General features: G+C 43.7%; 1 non-coding gene across 1 annotated transcript; it reads left to right on the top strand.

Annotated features, from left to right (window-relative positions):
- The first annotated feature begins 9,190 nt into the window (after positions 1 to 9,190).
- On the top strand, positions 9,191 to 9,403 carry LOC148161976 (small nucleolar RNA U3). Its single transcript, XR_015767257.1, has one exon. It is a non-coding gene; the product is annotated as a small nucleolar RNA U3 (small nucleolar RNA).
- Positions 9,404 to 21,659: the final 12,256 nt, after the last annotated feature.

Below are 21,659 nucleotides of genomic sequence, written 5' to 3'. Positions count from 1 at the left end.
GCTGTTTGAAAGTCGAAATTTCCTCAGTCATCTCTCGTCAGGTGAAGTTCACCTTCGAAGGTCTCCTAGGGATGGAATCAGGACTCCTTGGGGGTTGCGTATCGGACACTGTTTCTCCTGCCTGTGTACATGGACATCTAGCTGATTAGAAAGTACTGGCACAATGAGTTTTGACTGAGCTTTAAAAATAGAGTGCTTTCTCAGGGAAATTCAAGTCAAAACCACAGTGAGATACCACCTCACAGCAGTCAGAATGGCTAAAATGGCCAACTCAGGAAACAACAGATGTTGGCAAGAAGAGGGAGAGAGGGGAACCCTCTCACACTGTTGGTGGGAATGCAAACTGGGGCAGCCACTCTGGGAAACACTTTGAAGTTTCCTCCAGCAGTGAAACATAGGAATGCCTGGGTGGCTCAGTTGGTCAAGCATCTGCTTTTTGCTCAGGTCATGATCCCTGGGTCCCGAGGGGAAGCCCCCCATCAGGTTCCCTGCTCAGCGGGAAGCCTGCTGTACCTTGCGCCTGCCATCCCCTCTGCTTGTGCACCCGTGCTCTCTGTCTGGCAAGTAAATAAATAAAATATTTTAAAAAATTAAAAAGTTAAAAATAGAGCTACCTATTAAGCTGCAATTTATTTATTTAAAAAAAAGGTATTTATCCAAAGGATACAAACATGGTGTTTTTTTTTAATTTTTTTATTGTTATGTTAATCACCTTATATTACATCATTAGTTTTTGATGCAGTGTTCCATGATTCATTGTTTATTCACAACACCCAGTGCTCCATGCAGAACGTGCCCTCCTCAATACCCATCACCAGGCTAACCCATCCCCCTACCCCCCTCCCCTCTAGAACCCTCAGTTTCTTTTTCAGAGTCCATCATCTCTCATGGTTCGTCTCCCCCTCTGCCATACTCACCTTTTCTTCCAAACATGGTGTTTTGAAGGGGCACCTGCACCCCAATGTTCATAGGAACAATGTCCACAACAAACTATGGATAGAGTTGCGATGTCCATCGACAGGTGAATGGATAAACAATATGTGGCGTATATACGTACAATGGAATATTACTCAGCCACCAAAAAATGAAATTTTGCCATTTGCGACGACATGGTTGGAACTAGAGGGTATTATACTAAGTGAAATAAGTCAGCCAGAAAAAGACAAAATACCATATGATTTCACTCATAGATGGAATTTAAGAAACAAAACAGAGGAATATAGGGAAAGACAAGGAAAAATAAAAGAGGAAAACAAGAGAGGGAGACAAAGCATAAGAGACTCAACTATAGAATAGAAACTGAGGGTTGCAGGAGGGGAGGTGGGTAGGGGATGGCGTAAACTGGGTGATGGGCATTAAGGAGGGCATTCGATGTCATGAACCCTGGGTGTTATGTGCAACTGACAAATCACGGAATTCTTTTGTAAATTATTTCTTTATTTGAGAAAGAGAGCATGAGAGAGTGAGAACACAAGCAGGTGAGGGGGTAGAGGGAGAGGGAGAAGCAGACTCTTTGTGGAGCAGGGAGCCGGATATGAGCCTTGATCCCAGGATGACCTGAGCCCAAGGCAGACTGACTGAGCCACCCAGGTGCCCTGAATCACTGAATTCTACCTCTGAAACTAATAATACAGTATATGGTAATTAAATGGAATTTAAATACAAAATTTTAAAAGAAAAATATATATATTGCCTTGTTTTGTATGTTTGATTGGGATATAGAATGTAAACTGTTTTTCTTTCCAGTGGATATAAATTGGGGTTTTTTGGTGGTTGGCGGGGGGCAAGTCTGTAGCTTCAGAGGAGATTTCTTCTTTTTCTTTAAAATCTATTAGTTCTGGGGTGCCTGGGTGGCTCAGTTGGTTAAGCAACTGCCTTCAGCTCAGGTCATGATCCTGGAGTCCCGGGTTCGAGTCCCGCATCGGGCTCCCTGCTCAGTAGGGAGTCTGCTTCTCCCTCTGACCCTCGTCCCTCTCATGCTCTCTCTCTCTCATTCTCTCTCTGTCAAATAAATCAATAAAATCTTAAAAAATATCTTTAAAAAACAATAAAATAAATAAAATAATATCTATTAGTTCTATGAGGATAGGTCTTATTGTTGACTCCTTTGTTTCCGTCTCCTGCAGGCATCCAGGACTTTCTCTCTGATCCTGTCTCACTATCTTCTGTTCATTTTCTGTTCTCTTGGCTGCTTTCTTTTCAGTATTCAAAGTCCACTCTAATTTTGCACCAATGTTGCCCTTATGAATCTTGTGGATCAGCCTCTTTCCCGAGAAATTTTCTTCAATTTTTTCCCAGTTTTGACAATTCTCGTTTCCCATTTCTTGTTTCTTGCCCACTTCTCTTTGGAGTCGTGTGTTTAAGGGAACTTTTACCTTTTCACGGCTACAAATGCTTGTTCGCACATTTCATTCAGGTCGGGGTGTCATTTTAACCATTTTAGTTTTCCTATGTTTTGTGATTGATTTCAGGGGGGATCTTTACTGAGCTGAAATGTTTGACTCTCTATTTCTGCTTGTTTGTTTTCTTCTGTCACCTTGGAACACCGGTCTGCTCTATCATTTTCCCTTTAACACACCTGGGTTTGCTGGAATGAGAAACAAAAGTTCCATGTAGGAAGGAATGAGTGCTCTGAGTAGCTTTGTGGATTCCTGAGGTCTGGATCCCTCTCTTTGGTGTAATTGTTCTAATAGATGTAAATAGCTGGGGATGGGGCCATTTGTCTTCTGCTCCGGGATCCTGCTTGCTTCCAGTATGTCCTTTCATTTCTACCAGTGGCTTCATTGTCTTTACCACAAGCCTCCAAAGGACACTACTTTCATCCAGGTCTGGCCCTCCCCCGAGGGCCACCTCTGTCCTGCACACCATGCAGCCCCTTCCTTCGGATCCAAGTAGCCGAAGCTGGAGTCAGCAGGTCTCAGGCACCCTCTGAGCTCTTCCCACTCTCTTTCTGCCATCATTCACCTGTGTTCCCCGCTGAGAAGCCCTCCTTGAAGTCCTCTCCTCTAAGTGCCTGCCTGGTCTGTGCTGACTGCCCTGCTGTCTCTGGCTCCCAGACCCGGCTAAGTACTAACCATCTGGAGTCCACACTTCTCTCTGGCCCCTGGCTGTTCGGGGACAGGGTTATGAGCTGTGTTACTGACTCTCTAGGTTAATCCCTAACCCTTTAAAGTCATGTGTTGAGAGATTCAGCTGCCATTATTCTCAGTGGACTGGTACTCTTTATCTCTCTTTTCTAGATGCAGACTGTCAGTAGCACACACACGTAGACAGAATTGTAGAACAGAACATCCCCGTCCTCATCAGCCAGGTTCAACAGTTATCAACTTAGGGCTGACCTTGTTTTAATACAATCCCATCCACTTACTTTGTCCTGTATTATTATTTTTTTAAAGGTTGGGGTTTCTTTTTTTTTTCTAAGATTTTATTTATTCATTTGAGACACAGAGATAGAGAGAGAGAGAAAGCATGAGCAGGGAGAGAGGCAGAGGGAGACGCAGGCTCCTCGCTGAGCCAGGAACCCGATGTGGGGCTCGATCCCGTGACTCTGGGATCATGACCTGAGCCGAAGGCAGACGCTTAACCATCTGAGCCACCCAGGCGCCCCTGTCCTTTATTATTTAAAGCAAATCGCAGACACCATATTTCATTTGCAGTTGTATCTGTATGTTTCCCTAAATGAGAACCCTTTTAAAGTATTATCATCATAACTTGTAAATATTCATAAATTAATTTAAAATATGTAATATAAAATACATAGTGTTCAAATTTCCCATTGTTGTTTTTAAGTTGTTTTCTCTGCATCAGGATCCAAATAAAATGCACACGCTCCCATGAGTAGGACCTGTCTTCAAGCCTCCTAGCAATGTGTAGATTTCTTCTCAGTTTCTCCCTTTCCTTCCTCCTCCCTCGTTCCCTCCCCCTCCCTCTGGCTCTCACTCTCTGCTTCGCCCTCTCCAGCTCTTGTTCTCTCCTTTTTTGTTAATCATTTTTGAAAATACTGAGGTGTTTGTGCGGGAGCATGGCCACGGAATGCATTATAGCCAGATATACTTTAACACAGTCCATCATACTTCCTCTCAGTTCGTGGTGGAATCTCCACTGTTCGTGGAGAACAGTGCTATTACAAAGAAAAGGCAAGCCACACATGGAATTTAACATTTTCTGGCAGGAACGTTGAAAAGTAAAAAGTATAAGCGCACAACAATCCAAAATAATCTTGCATCTTGCCGCTTAATGCTTCACATTAAGGGAAACCGAATTCTGCCAGAGTAATAAAGATGCGATTAATAGAAAAATCGTCTGTATTTCTTCAGGTTTTAAGTTTACATTTAAGGGAGCTGTAAATGAAATATAATTAAAATGCATTTCTAAGGAAAGAGGTCCTGCTAACTGCATTCCAAATATTATCGGAACGACTGCTCTGTCGGACCTGGCAGATGTAGAAACTGATCAGTTTCAGGTTTGAATTGTTGGCAAGACTTCCTCTCAAGTGCTGTGTGCGCTTCCATCAGAAAGCACCTCAGGTCCCCTTATGTTCAAGGCCCATCCATCCATTGATTCTGTGGAGCAAAATGATGATACTTCATCATCATGGTTTGGATCCTAGAAGCCTTGTATGAACACCTGCAGGAAAAGAAATTTCCCCCCAATACTATATACCTGGTGGTACATTTTGTAAGGAAAACTCTGGTCCCCTAGCATCTCTAACGGGAACCTGTAAGTTCCGTTCTTTTCCTCTTCATTTTCTTTTATTACTGTGTTAATATGAAAGCAAGGCTTCAGTCATATCGAAGTGTTTCAAACCACTGTATTATGGACTTATGAGTGCTCCATTTATCCTCTCTTTTAGCAGTGAAAGTGATTTCAGGTTGGCTTTCATATCCTTTTGATAAGACCCTCATAGTTTTGAGAACTTTCCTAATATCAGTATGATGAGGTGTTTGTGTCTCATATAGAAGATTTGTTGCGTCTGGCCTGGTCTCGGTCATTTCTCTAAGAATCTGTGGTTTTGTTTCCTGGGAAACCATACTCCCAGATCAAAATGTGTCTCCTCGGGCACTCATTGCAATTGGTTTATTTTTAGGCATTTCCAGTGGACAGAGCTGGAAAATGGCTTATTTGTAGTCATATATATTCATACATTCACATACACTCACATACACTGCCAATTCCAGACTGTCATGATGTTCCTCTTTGGGTCTTCTTTATTTTTTTTTTTCTCTATCCATAAAAAGTATAGGGCAAGAGGCAGAGTATTAAACTAAGTGAATAAAATACTAATTTTTCAAAATGTTTTGTCCTGACTCTCAATATTCTTCTGGCTGTACACCTATGTTATGAGACGTCTTATGCCTTACTGGGACACCATTTGTGGCTTTTCATTAAACTGATATTGACATCCCTATGTCCCAGACTCCTCCACTATGTGTGAACTGTTTTCTTTGTTGTTTTTGTAATGTCACTGAACACCACATTACATGTCACTTACGGATTCATTCACCTCTCACAAGAGATCTTTTGAAATTGTCAAAGGATTAATTTATGCATTAGTAAGATGCATAATATATATAGTGACCACTAAGTTTGGAAAGATTGTAACCTCGATGCCATATTGTGTTTATTTGGTTCACCCTCATATTTAACAGAAGAGAGATAAAGAGCCATTTTATGACAATCAACCAAAGTAGAAGGGAACGTACTGAATGGGAGAAGATATTTGCAAATGACATATCCAATGAATGGTTAGTATCCAACATATATAAAGAGCTTATACAACTCAACACCAAAAGCCACAAATAATCCAATTTAAAAAGAGGCAGAAGAAATGAACAGACATTACTCCAAAGAAGACATCCAGATGGCCAACAGACACATGAAGAGATGCTTGACAACACTCCTCATCAGGAAAAAGCAAATCGAAACAATTGGATAGGGCACCAGGGTGGCTCGGTCCGTTACCCGTCTGCCTTTGGCTCGGGTGGTGACCTTGGGGTCCTGGGATCTAGTCCCACATCGGGCTACCTGCTCAGTGGGGAGCCTGCTTCTCCCTCTCCGCCTCCCCCCACTTGTGCTCTCTCCCCTTCATTCTCAAATAAATAGGTAAAATCAGGAAATAGAAAAAAAGAACCAACGAGCTATCACCTCACACCTGTCAGAATGGCTAAAATCAAAAACACAAGAAACAACAAGTGTGGGCAAGGATGTGGAGGAAAAGGAACCCTCTTACAGTATTGGTAGGAATACAAACTGGTGTAGCCATTGTGGAAAACAGTATGGAGGGTCCTCAAAAAGGAACGATTAAGATCCATTAATCCTACCACTGGATATTTATCCCCAAAATACAGAAACACTAATTTGCAGGAATACATGGGCCCTTTGTACAGCAGCATAGCCAAATTATGGAAAGAGCCCAGACGTCCATCAACAGATGAATGATAAAGACAATGTAGTGTGTGTGTGTGTATATATATATATATATATACACACACATCTATATCTATCTATCATCTATCTATCTATCTATCTATCTATTTATACCATGGAATATTATTCAGCCAAAAAAAAGAATGAAATCTTGCCATTAGCAAGGACACAGATGGAGCCAGAGTGTATTCTGCTAAGTGAAATAAGTCAGTGAGAGAAAGATAAATACCCCATGATCTCACTCCTATGTGGAATTTAAGAAACAAAACATGTAAGCAAAGGAAATAGAAAAGGGAGAGAGACAAACCAGGAAAGAGACCCTTAACTATAGAGAACTAACTGATGGTTGCCGAGGGTAGGGGGGCTTGGGGGATGGGTGAGGTGATGGGGATTAAGAAGTGTACTTGTGGTAATGAGCACTGGGCAATGTATGGAAATGTTCAATCACCATGTTATATACTGGAAACTCATGGAACTGTATGTTAACTATACTGGAAAAATATTTTTTAAAAATTTGGAACAATTTTAAAAAGGTGGACCATGGCTTGCTAGATTTCTTTGACTTGACCTCATGCCATTGACCTGTGGTTGTATTCCTGGAAGCAAACATGGGCAGTTCGAGGTCATGGGTCAATGATGGATGATGTCCACAGTAGATGTGTGCAGTGGTGTTCAGTGGCATAGAAGCTGAGGTTGAGGAGAGAGAAACAGGCAGGCAGGGGAAGTGGTGCCCTGAAGCACCTCTTCACTTCTTCAGCACAGGTTCCCCCCTAGATCTTAGGAGCCAGAGACTTAGGAGGTCGCTGTAGCACTGATAAAGGCAATTGTCCACCTTTAATGTTTGTGGGTCCTGCCCCTGGGCTCCCAAGGAAGCGATGCTTTCACATTTACCAAGGTCAAAATGAATCCACAAAACCTCAATGCATGGGCTCTATTTCACCCCAAGCACACATTGGACATCTGCTTTATGAAAGAAAAGAACCCAAAAGGAGCATTCTGGAAAAGATAAGAAAAAGGAAGACACTTCCCTGGTTCCCATAACATTAAAGCCATACAGCCCTACATGTACTAGAAATTTAAGACCGGGAAATGCAGTGACTTTCTACAATGTCTTTTGTATAAAAATTTGTCACTTTTTATGTAAAAAATATATTTTGGTATATAACCCTTTATCAAAATTTCCTTTGTCATGACACTCTCTCCTGGTAAAGATTCCCTGTCCCATGCAGCTGTACTAATCAGTGCTCAGGTAAAACTCACAACCTTTTATTTTTTTTTTTTTTTGAGTTTGAGCGCCATGTGGGATGCAGAGATTACTTAAAAAGAAAATAATTGAAAAGAAGTAAAATTAAAAGAAAAATTTTAAAAATGTATATGCGTATCAGGAAATTTTATTACTCTCTGCTCTCTCACATTGATATATTTACATTGTGTTACTTACACCATTAAGAGCACCTTAATTACTGTAGCTTTACGGTGAGGTTTAAAATTTAGTAAATTTCTCCAATTTAATTCTTCAAGGTTGTCTTGGCTGTTTAGGTATGTTGATTTCCAAATACATTTGAGAATTAGCTTGTAAATTTGCCCCCAAATTGCCTTCTCCAGTATGAATCAGAATAATGCTGATTTGATGTTCCAACAAATTTGAGTGGTCTAGTCCATGAATGTGATATATTTTTTCCTAATTATTTAGTATCCTTTAATTTATTTCAGCAAGAGTTTTCAGGCATCTTTGTTACATGTGTTCTCATACATTTAATGAAGGTGGACATGAATCTCCACTCTGTTTATTGAATTTCATTTCCTTTTTTTAAAAATTTCATTTTCTAAATGCTCACTGCTAGTATAGAGAAATATAGTAGATTATTACATGAATGTTGCTGAGGTATAATTTAGGTACAGTAGACGGCATCCCTTTAAAGTGTACAATTAAGGCTGTACTTTCAGAGATCATTTCTTTCTTTCTTTCTTTTAATTTTATTTTATTATGTTATGTTAATCACCATACATTACATCAATAGTTTTTGATGTAGTGTTCCATGATTCATTGTTTGCCTATAACAGCCAGTGCTCCCTTCAATGCTGCCCTCTTTAATACCCACCACCAGGCTAACCCATCCCCCCACCCCCTCCCCTCTAGAACCCTCTGTCTGTTTCTCAGAGTCCATCGTCTCTCATGGTTCGTCTCCCCCTCTGATTTCCTCCCCTTCATTTTTCCCTTCCTACTAGCTTCTCTCTCTCTTTTTTATTATTTTTTAAAATTTTTTATTGTTATGTTAATCAACATACATTACATCATTAGTTTTTCATGTAGAGTTCCATGATTCATTGTTTGTGCATAACACCCAGTGCTCCATGCAGAATGTGCCCTCTTTAATACCCATCACCAGGTAACCCATCCCCCCACCCCTCCCCTCTAGAACCCTCAGTTTGTTTCTCAGAGTCCATCTTCTCTCATGGCTTATCTCCCCCTCCGATTTCCTCCCCTTCATTTTTCCCTTCCTACTAGCTTCTCTCTCTCTCTCTTTTTTTAAACATATAATATATTATTTGTTTCAGAGGTACAGGTCTGTGATTCATCAGTCTTACACAATTCACAGCGCTCACCATAGCACATACCCTCCCCAATGCCCATCACCCAGGCACCCCATCCCTCCCACCCCCACCACTCCAGCAACCCTCAATTTGTTTCCTAAGATTAAGAATTCCTCCTATCAGTGAGGTCATAGGATACATGTCTTTCTCTGATTGACTTAATTTCACTTAGCATAATACCCTCCAGTTCATTTCTACAGTTTGTTACTAGAGAATTTTCTCTGAACGTGTAGAGGACCTGAAACCTCAAGGAGGAGGCACATTGTTCTCTCCTGAGCATGAACGTGATTTTAGGTGTTGTTTCCACAGCTGCCCATTGCCACTGATGATCGTTCTTCTCCTCCTTTGGACGGTAAGAGAGAGAGGACGCAGTGTGAGTGCTTTCTCAACAAATAAAAATTTAAAAAGATAAACTGTACAACTAAATGCATTTTCACAGATGTACATACAATTGAAACTACTGCTCCATTCAGGACACAGGGCATTTCTTCTACCTCACAGCTTCCCTTGGGTGGATCCATTGAAGTCTCTCACTGCCTTCACCCTCAGCCCCAGGCAACCACTGGCATCAAAGACGGCTTGATTTTTAACCACGTTATGGAAATGGAACTCTTTTATGCCTACATTCCTCCGTGCAGCCTAAGGATTCTTATATCTATCCATATTACTAATGGATCACCAGTTCAGAATTTTTCATTGCTAAGGAGTATTCCTCTGTATGGATATATTTGGTCTGTACATTCACCTATTTATGGCCATCTATGCAGTTTCCTGGGTTTGGCCATGGGGAATAAAGCTATGATGAATATTCATGTGCAGTTTGCTGTGTGGCCATATTGTGTAAATCCTTAGGAGAGGAATGGCCGTTCACGTGATTGGTAAATGTTTATCTGTGGTTCAGCTTTTCTCGGTGGTTGGACCATTTTTCATTCCCACAAGTGTATGAAACGTCTAGTTACTTTACATCCTCACCACATATGTTTTCGGTCTTCGTAATTTTAGCCACGGGGATGGTTGTGTAATGGTAACTCACTGTAGTATTAATTTATCTTCCCAATGGCTGAGTGTACCGTCGAAAACTGACCTCTGTGCTTCAGAGCCAAAATATAAGACGAAGACAGAGTTTGGAATATTGAGGAACAATAGCTTTATTGCTTTTCGGGGCACAGGGGGCTAGAACAGGCCAAGGCCCTCAAAAACTCTAAGTCCCCTCCCCCTGAAGGAAGGGGCGGGGGGGTGTTTTATTTTGACAGAAATTGTGTGCATGCTGCCAGCCTCCCTCAACCTGTCTTTAGGGTGGTACCAGGCTCCTGAAACAAAAGGCTTAGAAGGGAGGAGCAGAGGTTTGCAGAAGACAAGGAAAAGGTTACTTAGTTTAAGATGGAGCCTTGCAGAGACATTAGTGAATCCCTTTTGATTTATGTTCAACTTCATGCTTTTCAATGGTTTCAAGTGGAGCATCTTTTCAAGTGCTTTTTGGCCATTTGTGTATCTTCTTTTGTGAAGCATTTCTTCTTCAAGTCTTTTGACCAGTTTTCCTATTGCATTGTCTTATCAGACACAATATGTGTCAGAACATTACACTGAAAACTGCAGAGCACTACTTCCAGAAATTAAAGAACTAAATACATGGGGAGATAAAATTTGTGGTGGATTGGAAGACTCATTATGGTTAGAGGACAACTCTTCCCAAATTGATCAAAAGATCTAATACAATGCCAATCAACCTTCTAGCAGACATTTTAGTAAGTATTTCTAAGCTGATCCAAATGTTTATATGGAAATGGAAATGATCTTAAATTATCAAAGCAATGTTAAGAAGAAGGAGAAAGCGACAGACTTACATTGTCTATTCCAGAATTACTGTATAAACCTTTTGTGCAATTTAAAAGTGATTTGTCCGATTATTATTCAGTATAAGAGTTTCTGCACATTCTCACTGCAGCTTGGAAGTTGCTTTACCCCTTTTTCACTGTAGCTACTTGATCTATACTTTAGCCAATAGTTCCAAAGTTTTTAAGTGGAGAGAGAATACTGAAGCTAGAAAGTATTTCACTTAACAGAGAGAAAGACTAATCCCTGATCATTAGGGCAAGGATGACCCTACAAGACTTAATGAACTCGCCTCTATTTTCCAGTTGGCCAAGACAAAGTGGGGAGCTACTGATACCAGCAGTTTCCTCTGCAGACCTTCATAGTGTTGACTGCTTTGGGTTTACATGGAACCTAGGTGTTGGCTGTGTCCTGAGAGGCTGAAATTGAGTTGAGGCCCAGGGTCCCTGGGTCAGGACAGGTCATCCAGCTGTTGGAAAACACGGAGGGAGACCAGGCCATCCCCAGGCAGCACTGGCCACTTCCTCCAAGGAATCCACCACCACTACACTTTTCATGACTTCTGGTAACTAGACTGAGAGCCCCACGACAATTGGGATAATGTTTTACTCATCTCTGTACTCATGACTCCTAGGACCAAACCAAGCACTGAGGAAGCTCTCAGAGACATTCCTTCATGGATCTGATAAAGGGGGTGGCAAATTTCTAATCTCAACTACATTCCTGTCCCAAATACATGCACGAATGCTCTCTGCTTTCTTCCAGGAGGCAACAAATACCCTTCCTTCCAGAGGAGCCTGCCCTACACTCTCAATGCCCCATGACACTCCCCTGTGGTGAGCTCTGGTGAAGAGGGACTGTCCTCTTGGATTCCTCTCAATGGTTCTCTCAGTAGGAAGAGATGTCTTCGGCCTAGCCCCCTCCCCCCTCCATCCTCTGCACTGCCACCATACCCCAGGTTAGGACAGCTACAACAGTTTTGAAAATGATTTTATATATTTATTTGAGAGACAGCGTGAGGGAGAAAGCAAGAGTGAGAGAGAGACAGAGAGAAAGATAGAGAACAGCTGGGGAAGGGACAGGAGGAAGCAGACTCCACTGCTGAGCAGGGAGCCACCCCCCTCAATGGGGCTTGATCCCTGGAGCCTGGGATCATGACCTGAGCTGAAGGCAGGCTCTCGATGAACTGAGCCACCCAGGGGCGCTGAGCTACAAGATTTTGTTTGCATTCTTCCTCTCACTGCTTTGACCTCCTCTGTGAAATCTTATTGATGTCAGAATTCCAAGTTCATAACAGAGACTAAGGAAAATGAAACACTCAACACACGGTCAAGACAAAGGTGTGTAAAGTCTTTGACAACCATAAATTCAGAAGAATATAATTGGTATCACTGCCTCAGAGGCAAGGGTCTCCTAACCTGGCCCTTCCTGACCTTAGGGTAGAACTCTTTGTGGTAAGAATGGACAAGTCCAACCTTTATCCAAACATAACTGATCCCTCTAAGCCCACACTTACTTGGAGAACATCGACCGTGAGGGAGCTCCAAGGTCAAAGCTAGGGGTCTGGGGCAGAACCTCATGGTCACATCGTCCACCTCTTTTTTTTTTTTAAGATTTTCTTTATTTATTTGACAGAGAGAGACATAGCGAGAGAGGGAACACAAGCAGGGGGAGCGGGAGAGGGAGAAGCAGGCTTCCCGCCGAGCAGAGAGCCCCATGCGGGGCTCGATCCCAGGACCCTTAGATTACGACCTGAGCTGAAGGCAGACGCTTAAAGATGTAGCCACCCAGGTGCCCCTCCTCCTCCTCCTCCTCTTGGAACTGGTGCTTCCCTGCAGTACAAACCAACCCCGATCCATTCCGTGGGGCTCCTCGGGAGGTGCACAGGTTCACTGTGGACAAAGTTACTCTCCTCGTTCTCCTTGCTCAGCTCAGGCTGCTCCTTGCAGAGTTGGATGCCGCTGTATGCATTCCTCAGTTTCCCCTGATTTTTCTGGACCCAACTTGTCCTTCTTCTTACCTCCTTTGGGCAACCACCTGCTCCACCATTGCCTTGTCCTTCTTTGCGTTATTCTCATCCTCCAAACCTGCTGATTTTCTGTCTCCCAAATGCTCCCTCTGTTCTCTGTTTTCAGTGTGGGCTCAGCTCAGGCTCCTGCAAGAGACACACAGTGAAGGGACCAAGTCAGGTCTCAGCTGCAGTCCCCAGGGCTGCTTCAAAGGCACCGCAGACCCTTGTGCACTCACAGAAACTGAGCAGGAAGGGACCGTGGAGAATTTGAATAACAACCTTATCTTACATATGAGGAAGCTGAGCGCAGAGAGATGAAGAGATTTTCCCAAACTCCTTCAGCACTTGATGGCAGCACGGCCCCCACACAGGACTTGGCTGCGAGCTTCCCTGTGGAGTCTCCTAACGTACCCTCTGGGAAGGCACATCTGAATTTCAGGGGACACTTAAATTAGAAGTTCAACTTAAAAATAAATACTTTTTAGGAGACTTTGGATCAAATGTAGATATTTCCACTGTTAAAAATACCAGAAATTCCTTCCTGGGGACAAATCTTTTTCCCAGGTATATAATTCTGTTACTTCTTTCCTTACAAATCATTGGCTAAGATATTAGGATCACAAAAAAGGTATGCAGGGAAGGAGAAGTTCCTCTGTTACCTGTCCTGGTCTCCCAGCTTAAGTAAGAATTAAGTTTCACTGAGACATTGAATACGCATGGAGAACGGATATTGAAATGGAGACCCTTAAAGAAATATAAAGTATTAAGGCAGACAGTTTTTATGCATTTTAGACAAGGAGAAAATACATTTCTCAGGGATTTGGGGGAGTTTTAATTTAGAGAGTGTCTAGACCGAATTTAGAAACCCTGGTGAGAAGGATGTCTTTTTACTTCTTAGTACAGGGGGTGCCTTTTTCATATGGGAGATTGGTTTCCTGCTTTCAGGGAGACAGAGGAGGGTTTGAGTGTCCTGGTACCAGTTTCTTTTTGGGTAGCTTCAATTCAAAATAATCAATATTGTCGACCTCAGAGAGTCGGGGACCTGGGGTGGCGAAGGAAATGAGAAAAAGAGACTACCGCGGCGCCTGGGTGGCTCAGTTGGTTAAGCGGCTGCCTTCCGCTCAGGTCATGATCCTGGATTCCAGGGATCGAGTCCCGCATTGGGCTCCCTGCTCAGCAGGGAGTCTGCTTCTCCCTCTGACCCTCCCCCCCTCATGCTCACTCTCTCTCTATCTCATTCTCTCTCTCAAATAAATAAATAAAATCTTTTAAAAAAAGAAAAAGAGACGACAGTATAGCGAGGCACAGGGGACCCCAAGCAAACAGCCCGAGGTCCTGAGGTTTATTTTCCATAATCTAATATACCTTCTACAGTGATATAGTACTATAATGATTTACAGCAGGGGCTTAGTAAGGCGCATCTTCCACGTACACAGGGTTAGTCAAGTGAAGCAATGGCAGTGGAGAAGGAATAAAGAAATCTGCAACTGGCTGTGATCAATTAATTGTAAACAGCATTGTACTCGGTCTTTAACACAGGATAAGAAAACAAAAAAGGGAATGCACAGTGTGCTGTTTACAGCTGGCTTCCTATCTACAAAACATCTTCTGCTGTGTACTTTAGATCAGACCACACACATCCCAAGGGCATTTCACTCTGATCCTTTCAGGTTATTTTTAACCCTGCAATCTCGAGTTTTCTCAGAGATCTTGGAGTCTGAATGAACATGCACCAGTGGTCGTTGTGGCATTCTGTTTCCCCCAAATATGCCATTGTGGTACATTTTGGGCAATCTGACCTTGGCGCCTATGGGTACTATGGTTTCTCTCCGCCTTGCTCATTACTCAGTGCCTATTTCAGAGAGAAGGCTAAACATATCATTCTTAGAAATACCAAGGTGGCTCTCTCGGTTCAGCGTCTGACTCTTGATTTCAGCTCAGGTCATGATCTCAGGGTCATGCGATTGAGCCCCAGTTTAGTCTTCATGCTCAGTGCAGAGTCAGCTTGGGATTCTTTCTTCCTCTCCGTCTGCCCATCACCCCTGCTCTAAATAAATAAATAATATTTAAAAAAGAAATACAAAATAAATCCCATGACCTTATGTGAAACTAATACAATGCCTATGTTAAGTGGACCAGATTAGTTTAAAAATTATTTTAAAACGCACCTGGGTGGCTCAGTTGTTTAAGTGTCAGTCTTTGGCTCAGGTCAGAATCCCGGGGTCCTGGGATAAGCCCGTATGTCCAGCTCCCTGTTCAGTGGTGAGTCAGCTTCTCTCTGTTCCTCTTCCACTACCCCCAACACCGCTCCTGATATCTCAAGTACTCTCTCTCAAATAAGTAAATTAAAAAATTTTAAAAAGAAATGCAATGGTCCTCTCTGGAATCAACCCACACATAAGCATGCTTTCTTTTTGCTGCACCCCAGTCCCCCTTTCTCTTTATTACCTATCTGACCTACATCCTTCCCCCAGCGATGGAGACAGCTCAGATGCACTGCTTCACCTGGTGGTGGGGCCAAAGAGAAGTGCACACATGGTTAGAATGGGCTGCCTTGAGAGTCAGCCGAAACGTAGCTACAGGCAGTTAGAAACAAGCCTAAAGTACCATTAGGAATAAGCACTACAACATTTAGCGGTACAGATTTTAGGTGTGGTATTGATATCACCTTCCTTGTACAAATGTGTTTAGACTCAAGCATGAGACTATGGGATCAGACAAAATGAAAGAAAACTGTGTCAAGTGTGAAGATACTAAGTTACCAAAGTTATTCTGAGTTGTATAATTAGTTTGTCCCTTAGCCCCTCATTTCCACCTGCAGAACCTAGAAGACGTGCAACAGAGTCTCCACTTGCCATCAAAGTCAATCTGAGGACACAATAATTTAAACTGTTAACCCAAACTTTCCATTTTTTCTTAACCTGTGTTGAATACCAGGCATTTCGATTGCCCATTCCCATTTCCAGGGAGACTGCAGTGAGGACGGAGAATAATGTGGTGCATCCAGGTAATAGTCTGTTTCTTGGTCCGCTTCTGTGCTCAGCATATCAACTTTTGTCTGCCAGTGGACCTCTAACCACACAGGGGAAACCCAACAAATATTAAAAGTGTAGGTTCTCTAGGTTAATCTACATTTAGGATTCTGTAGTGCTCAGAATGGCTCTTGAACTGCAAGGACCAAGGTAGATGCCCCCTCCTTACCTTAGGGGGAGTAATTCTGATTCCTGAAGCATGCACCTCTTCGTTTTCTATTTATTATTATTTTTTTTAAAATTTCAGCTAGGCTCCATCACCTACGTGGGACTCTAATGCATGACCCTGAGATGAAAGTTGCACGCTCTACTGACCGAGGCAGCATGCGTCCCCCCAGCACCTTTGATGCAGGCAAATACCATGATTTTCATGTTGGAAAAATACTGCAAACTGTGGGACATGCCTTCAATCCGCTCCACTCCTTCTGGGCATGTTTCCTGAGTTCCGACTGTGTGCGAGTCCTCTTTCCCACCCACCCATAGAAGGGCATATACATGGAAAATGTGCCCGTCCATAGAAGACCCTCTAGGATCCCAACCCAGATCCGCTGGGATCCCTGGGGTCTTTTCTGTGTTATGCTCTCCTGCTCTCAGTGTGTTTCTGCCTCTAAAGGCACCTGTGAGCAGGACTGCCCTGGGGCTCCTGGAGCTCCTTTGTACCCAGTCCCAGAGAACGGGGAGTACATGCCGTATATGACCACAGCCCCCATGTATCTCCCCTCCCCAAAGGCACTCAGCCTTTCACTAACAGGTGCAGCAGGGTGAAATCTCCATTCCTGGCCCAGGGGAGACTAACTCTGAAACACAAGTGTCCCCTAGGCTCTCCTAAACCTGTCAGGACAAAGCTCCCCCACAGCTGTTGCTGGAAATCACAACTTACACAGCAATGAACTCAAAATGGTCACAGATCTAAGTATAAGAGCCAAAACTATTGTGCAAGAGGACTACATGGGAGAAAATGGTCAGGAATTCACAGTAAGCAAAGAGTTCTAAGTCACTACGGCAAGAGCACGATACGTAAGAGAAAATTGAAGATGAAGAAGTTTTTTGCATCAAACATTGCCACTGAGAAAAGGAACAGAGAAGCCACTGATTAGGAGAAAATATTTGTGGATTAAATACCCAATGGGGACTCACGTTCACGAGAGACAAGAGGACTTTGAACTCACTCAATGGGCAGAAGCAACACACTCGTTTAAGCCAGTATAAGAGTCGAATACACATGTACCAAAGGAGACACATAAAAAGGTAATCAATGTTATTAGTAATATGTTATTATTTCTCAAAGAAATGCAAGGAAAACCAGGTACCATTTTACACCAACTAGTGTGCTTACGTCCCAAAGACGATACCAAGTGTTGCTGAGGATGAGCAGAAACTGGACCCTCCTATATTGCTGGTCGCAACGTAAAATATAACAGCTCCTGCAGAAGCCACTTTGAGAGTTCTTAAGAGTTCAGCACAAGCTTGCCATAGGACCCAGCCATTCCACAACTAGGAATCTATCTGAGAGAATAAAAACATATGTCCGCTCAAGTCTCGGTCAGAAATGTTCCGGGCAGCGTTATTCACAATGGGCAAAAACTGACAGCAACACAAAGGGCCATCGGCTGGTGAATGGACAAACCAAATGTTTCCTATGTGTACCATGGCATCTATTCCGCAACAAAAGGCACAGAAATCTGATCCAAGCTACAGCATGGAGGAACCTCAAAAGGATGCTAAGTGAAAGAAGCCAGTCACCAAGAACTACAGACTGTCTCATTCGGCTTATGTAAAATGTGCAGAAAGGAGCAATGCACAGAGACAGAAAGCAAATCAGTGCTGCTTGGGGCTGGAGGAGGGAGCGGAGACTGTCTGCAGAGGGGCTGGAGGGAGTGTGGGAAGGTGAAGGAAGCCTCTGAAACAAACTAGGGCACTAGCTGAACAACTCTGTCATTGTTGACAATGGGTGAAATTTATTGTATGTCAATTTCACCTAAAAAAAAAAGAAAGAAGGCGACCCTCGCACATCAGTGGGTCCTGGGGTCCCCAGGCAAACACTGCCTGGTGAGGGGCCACATCCTGGAGTCCCAGCAGGTGGTGGCTCAGAGCCTGGTTTCTGACCTCCCAGCTGGAGTCAGGGGTTCAGTGACTGTGCCTTCAGCCTCAGGCCCTGGCAGTTCCCCTGGAATCCACCAGGCGGCAGACTACTTAAGGGAACAGACCTTCAGGTGGCCCAAGGACACCAGGGGGAAGCAAGCAAAGATAGGGCACCAGCTGGCTGGAGATTCCTAAAGGAAGTGAAGGCTGCAGGACCCATGGAAGCTGCTGGCAAGATCTGGATGGATCTTAAGTAGGTTTGGTCCCCTGGGTGGGCTCTAAGCACTAAGCTTTAGGTTAACATCCAAAGGTTCCCTTTGATGCTCCCTCCTGCAGTGGCACTGAGGCTCCCCCCGTGGAAGCTCAGCATAGGGAAAAGAACCTGTGCTGCTATTCACCTTCTTCTGAGTCGAAATGGAACACTTGGTCTGCGTTTAGGGGAATCTGCCCTTTTCTGGCCCTCTATGTAGGGCCAGCTCCTGGGTGCTGAACCATCCCTGCAGGAGGCTAGAAGAGGCACTCTGGTCCTTCACATTGGAGCTGGGCTTGCAAAGAAGGGTTCCTGCTAATCCATATTTCCCTGGCCCTGGCTGAGCATCCTGGTCCAAGATCAGGGGCTGCAGTGGCCTAAAATAGGGACTTCCTACATGTCACTGCTCCTCTCTGGAAAGTCCAAAGGCGGCCCATGGTAGTGGTGGGGGGAGGGGAGGGCATAGAAACCTATACTCTGTCAAAACATCATCCACAGTGAAGATTTAAAAACAATGTTAGAGGACAGATCTCATATTATGTAGTCGGTGGTGCAGTAACAGCTCTGCGAGGTGAAAGAGGGTAGCTACACTAGTAATCAGCCTAACATAATTTATAGAGTCGTCCAATCCCTGTGTTGCCATGTGAAACTGATCTCACATGGGGAATCAGTTATGACTCAATTGTTTAAAAACCTGAAGGTGAGGGGAAAACATTTGAAAACGAAGCAATAAAACTATAGTTGACTGGGGAACAACATGGCTTTGAATTTTAGTGAACAATGTCGGTCCACTCATGGGTTGATTATTTTTTTTTTCTTTTACAAATACAGTCTAGTACAAATGTAGAAATACATTTTCTCTTCCTTATGATTTTCTCAATGATATTTTCACTCTAACTCACTGTATCAAAAGAATAAAGTACATAATTCAAGTAACCCACAAAATATGTATTAATCAACCGTTTTTGTTATCTGTAAGACTTCAGTAGGCTATTAGTAGCTATGTTTTCTGGGACTCAAATGTTATACAAAGATTTTCAATTGTGGGACTCTGTACCCCTAACCCCCAGGTTCTTCAAGGGACAATTTGTATCTGGATTTGCAAATGACATACTCCTGTATACAGAAAAATACCAAATACACACACACAGAAACCACGACTATTAGAGTCCATAACCTATTTCAGCAGAGTTGCAGCGTACAAGGCAGACAAATCAGGTGTTTCTATAACCTAGGAATGGACACCGGGAAAGTCAATTAAGAAAACGATTCCATGGACAACAGCACCCACCCGAATGGTATCGAAGAATAATTGAGTCAAGGAGGCACAAAACCTGTACACTGAAAACTACACAATATTGCTGCAAGAGATTAAGGAAGACCTCAACAAGTGGAAAGACATCCTGTGTTCATGGATTGGAATGGTTAAGGTGGTTCAGAAGGCAACAGCAGGATCTGCAGATTCTTTTGGATTCCTATTGAACGTTTTTCTTCTGCCTTCCCTAATCACCATCAGCCCCTTGCAGTACATTTCCTTTCAGACATTGTGGTTTTCATCTCTTCATGTGAGATTGGGTCCTTTTTTTTTTTTTTTTTAACATTTTCCATGTATCTGCTGAATGTTTTCACCAATGGGATGCAGTTAGAACAAATGCTTTCTTGTGCTCTGGTGATTCCCATCTTGCTGTCAGCTCTGGGTCATTTTCAGATGAGTGATCCATCTCTTCAGGAGGGCTCATTTCCCCCCTTTGTCTGCATACCTCAAACTGTTGGATGGAACGCCAGACACTGTGAATGTTACCTTGCTGTTTGCTGGATATTTTTGTGTTTTCTATAATATTGAGCTTTGTTCAGGGATGCACTGAAGTTACTTGGAAACATTTCTGCTGTTGCTTCAATGCATAGTTCAGTGGCCCAGAGCAGGGCTCCGTGGAGGACTCACCATGAGTTCCAGGTACTGTAGCAAGCCCTCCCCCTGTCTTCCACCCTATTCCTCACAAATTAAGAGGGTTACTTTTGCTTAGTCTATCTGTTGGACACAGGCACTATTCCCAGCACCGTGTGAGCACCAGGCCCTGTGCAAAGGATTACCCCCTGACTTGCTGTCCATGCCTCCCCAGGGCCCCTCCACAGCTCTGGCTAGGTGACTTCCTGCAGCTCTGTCCTCCCTGAGACTCAGTCCTGGGTTCTCTCAGATCAGTGTCCTCAATTCCAGGAGCTCCATGGGGCTCCTATTCAAGTTCCCCTCCCCCCAGTGCCTTGCTTGGAAACTCTCTAGAGCCAGTACCTCTGAGCAGCTCTAGGGCTCTGCTCACCATTGTGTTGCCATGTGTCCGGGATGGCTGTCCCCTTTGCCTGATGCCCAGGATCTTGGAAATCTCCACTTCGCGCATCTTGTGTGACGCTGTTGCTCTTTTGTTTAATTGTTTCTGGCAGAAGAGTAACCCGTTGCTGAGTCCCAGTTGGTGTGGCTCCCCTAAGTGAAAATCAAAGTTGGAAGACCCTCAGTTGTAGATTCTGAATAGAGGCCTTTAGGGAGTAGAGAAAAAAAACACCAGCTCTGGTGAAAGCCTGAAGCCAGAAACCCCTTCAAGCTCAGTTTGACAAAGCAATGCAGGTACATCAGTAGGGACAGTTTTGGCTTGAGCCCAAGAGCTGCAGAAGGCCCACGGCCCTTTGTCCTAGAGCTAACCTGCTGTTTGGGAAAGGTCTGTGGTGCCAAACCCAGCGGGTTCTTTGTGAGTACACAGAGGTGCCTCTTTAAAAGCCTGTCAGGGGGCATCTGGCTGGCTCAGTCAGGAGAGCAGGGGAGTCTCCATCTGGCTTCATGAGCCCTATCCCTACTTTGGGTGTAGGGATTACTTCAACAAATAAACTTACAATAAATAAACAGTACATCAAGCCGGACCCTCTCTAGTCTCGGAAGGGTCCTCTGGAGCAAGGCTATACTAGGTAGGCTACCAAGTGGCCTAATCAAGGGTACTGAGTCTGGGGATTGGGTGAGGCTTTGCAGGGTGCCTGGGGGGATAGGTGGGGAGGGGAGGGAGGAAGGAGAAGGGATGCAAACCCCTGTTCCCTGGGGAATGAAAAGAAAGCACCTTTGCTGGATCAGGGACTGCAAACCACATACTGAAATATAAGCAGAGAAATTGCTCTGCGAAAAACAGAAAAAACCCCGACAGCCAAGGTGGGATGTATGACCAGTGGACAGAAACTGTCCTGCATGCTTTTGATTGAGAAACAGCCAAACCCAGATTCTCAAGAAAGCAGCCCTTAAAAGCAGAGGTGTTTTCTTCAGGGTCCTGGTGTCCCCTGAGTGAGCTTCCTCTTCAGCCCATGTCATCAGCCAAAGTCATGGAAAAGACAAAACAAACAAACAGAAAAATGAATAAGAAAACAAAGGCTATTCTTAAACAACCAACAACAGGTG

The sequence above is a fragment of the Eumetopias jubatus genome, unplaced genomic scaffold, assembly GCF_037043125.1.
Source record: "Eumetopias jubatus isolate StellerSeaLion01/CBP00866 unplaced genomic scaffold, mEumJub1_p1.0 scaffold_32, whole genome shotgun sequence".
Classification (NCBI taxonomy): domain Eukaryota; kingdom Metazoa; phylum Chordata; class Mammalia; order Carnivora; family Otariidae; genus Eumetopias; species Eumetopias jubatus.
Note: the sequence above shows the minus strand (reverse complement) of the source record. Positions and strands in the feature narration are given on the sequence as shown.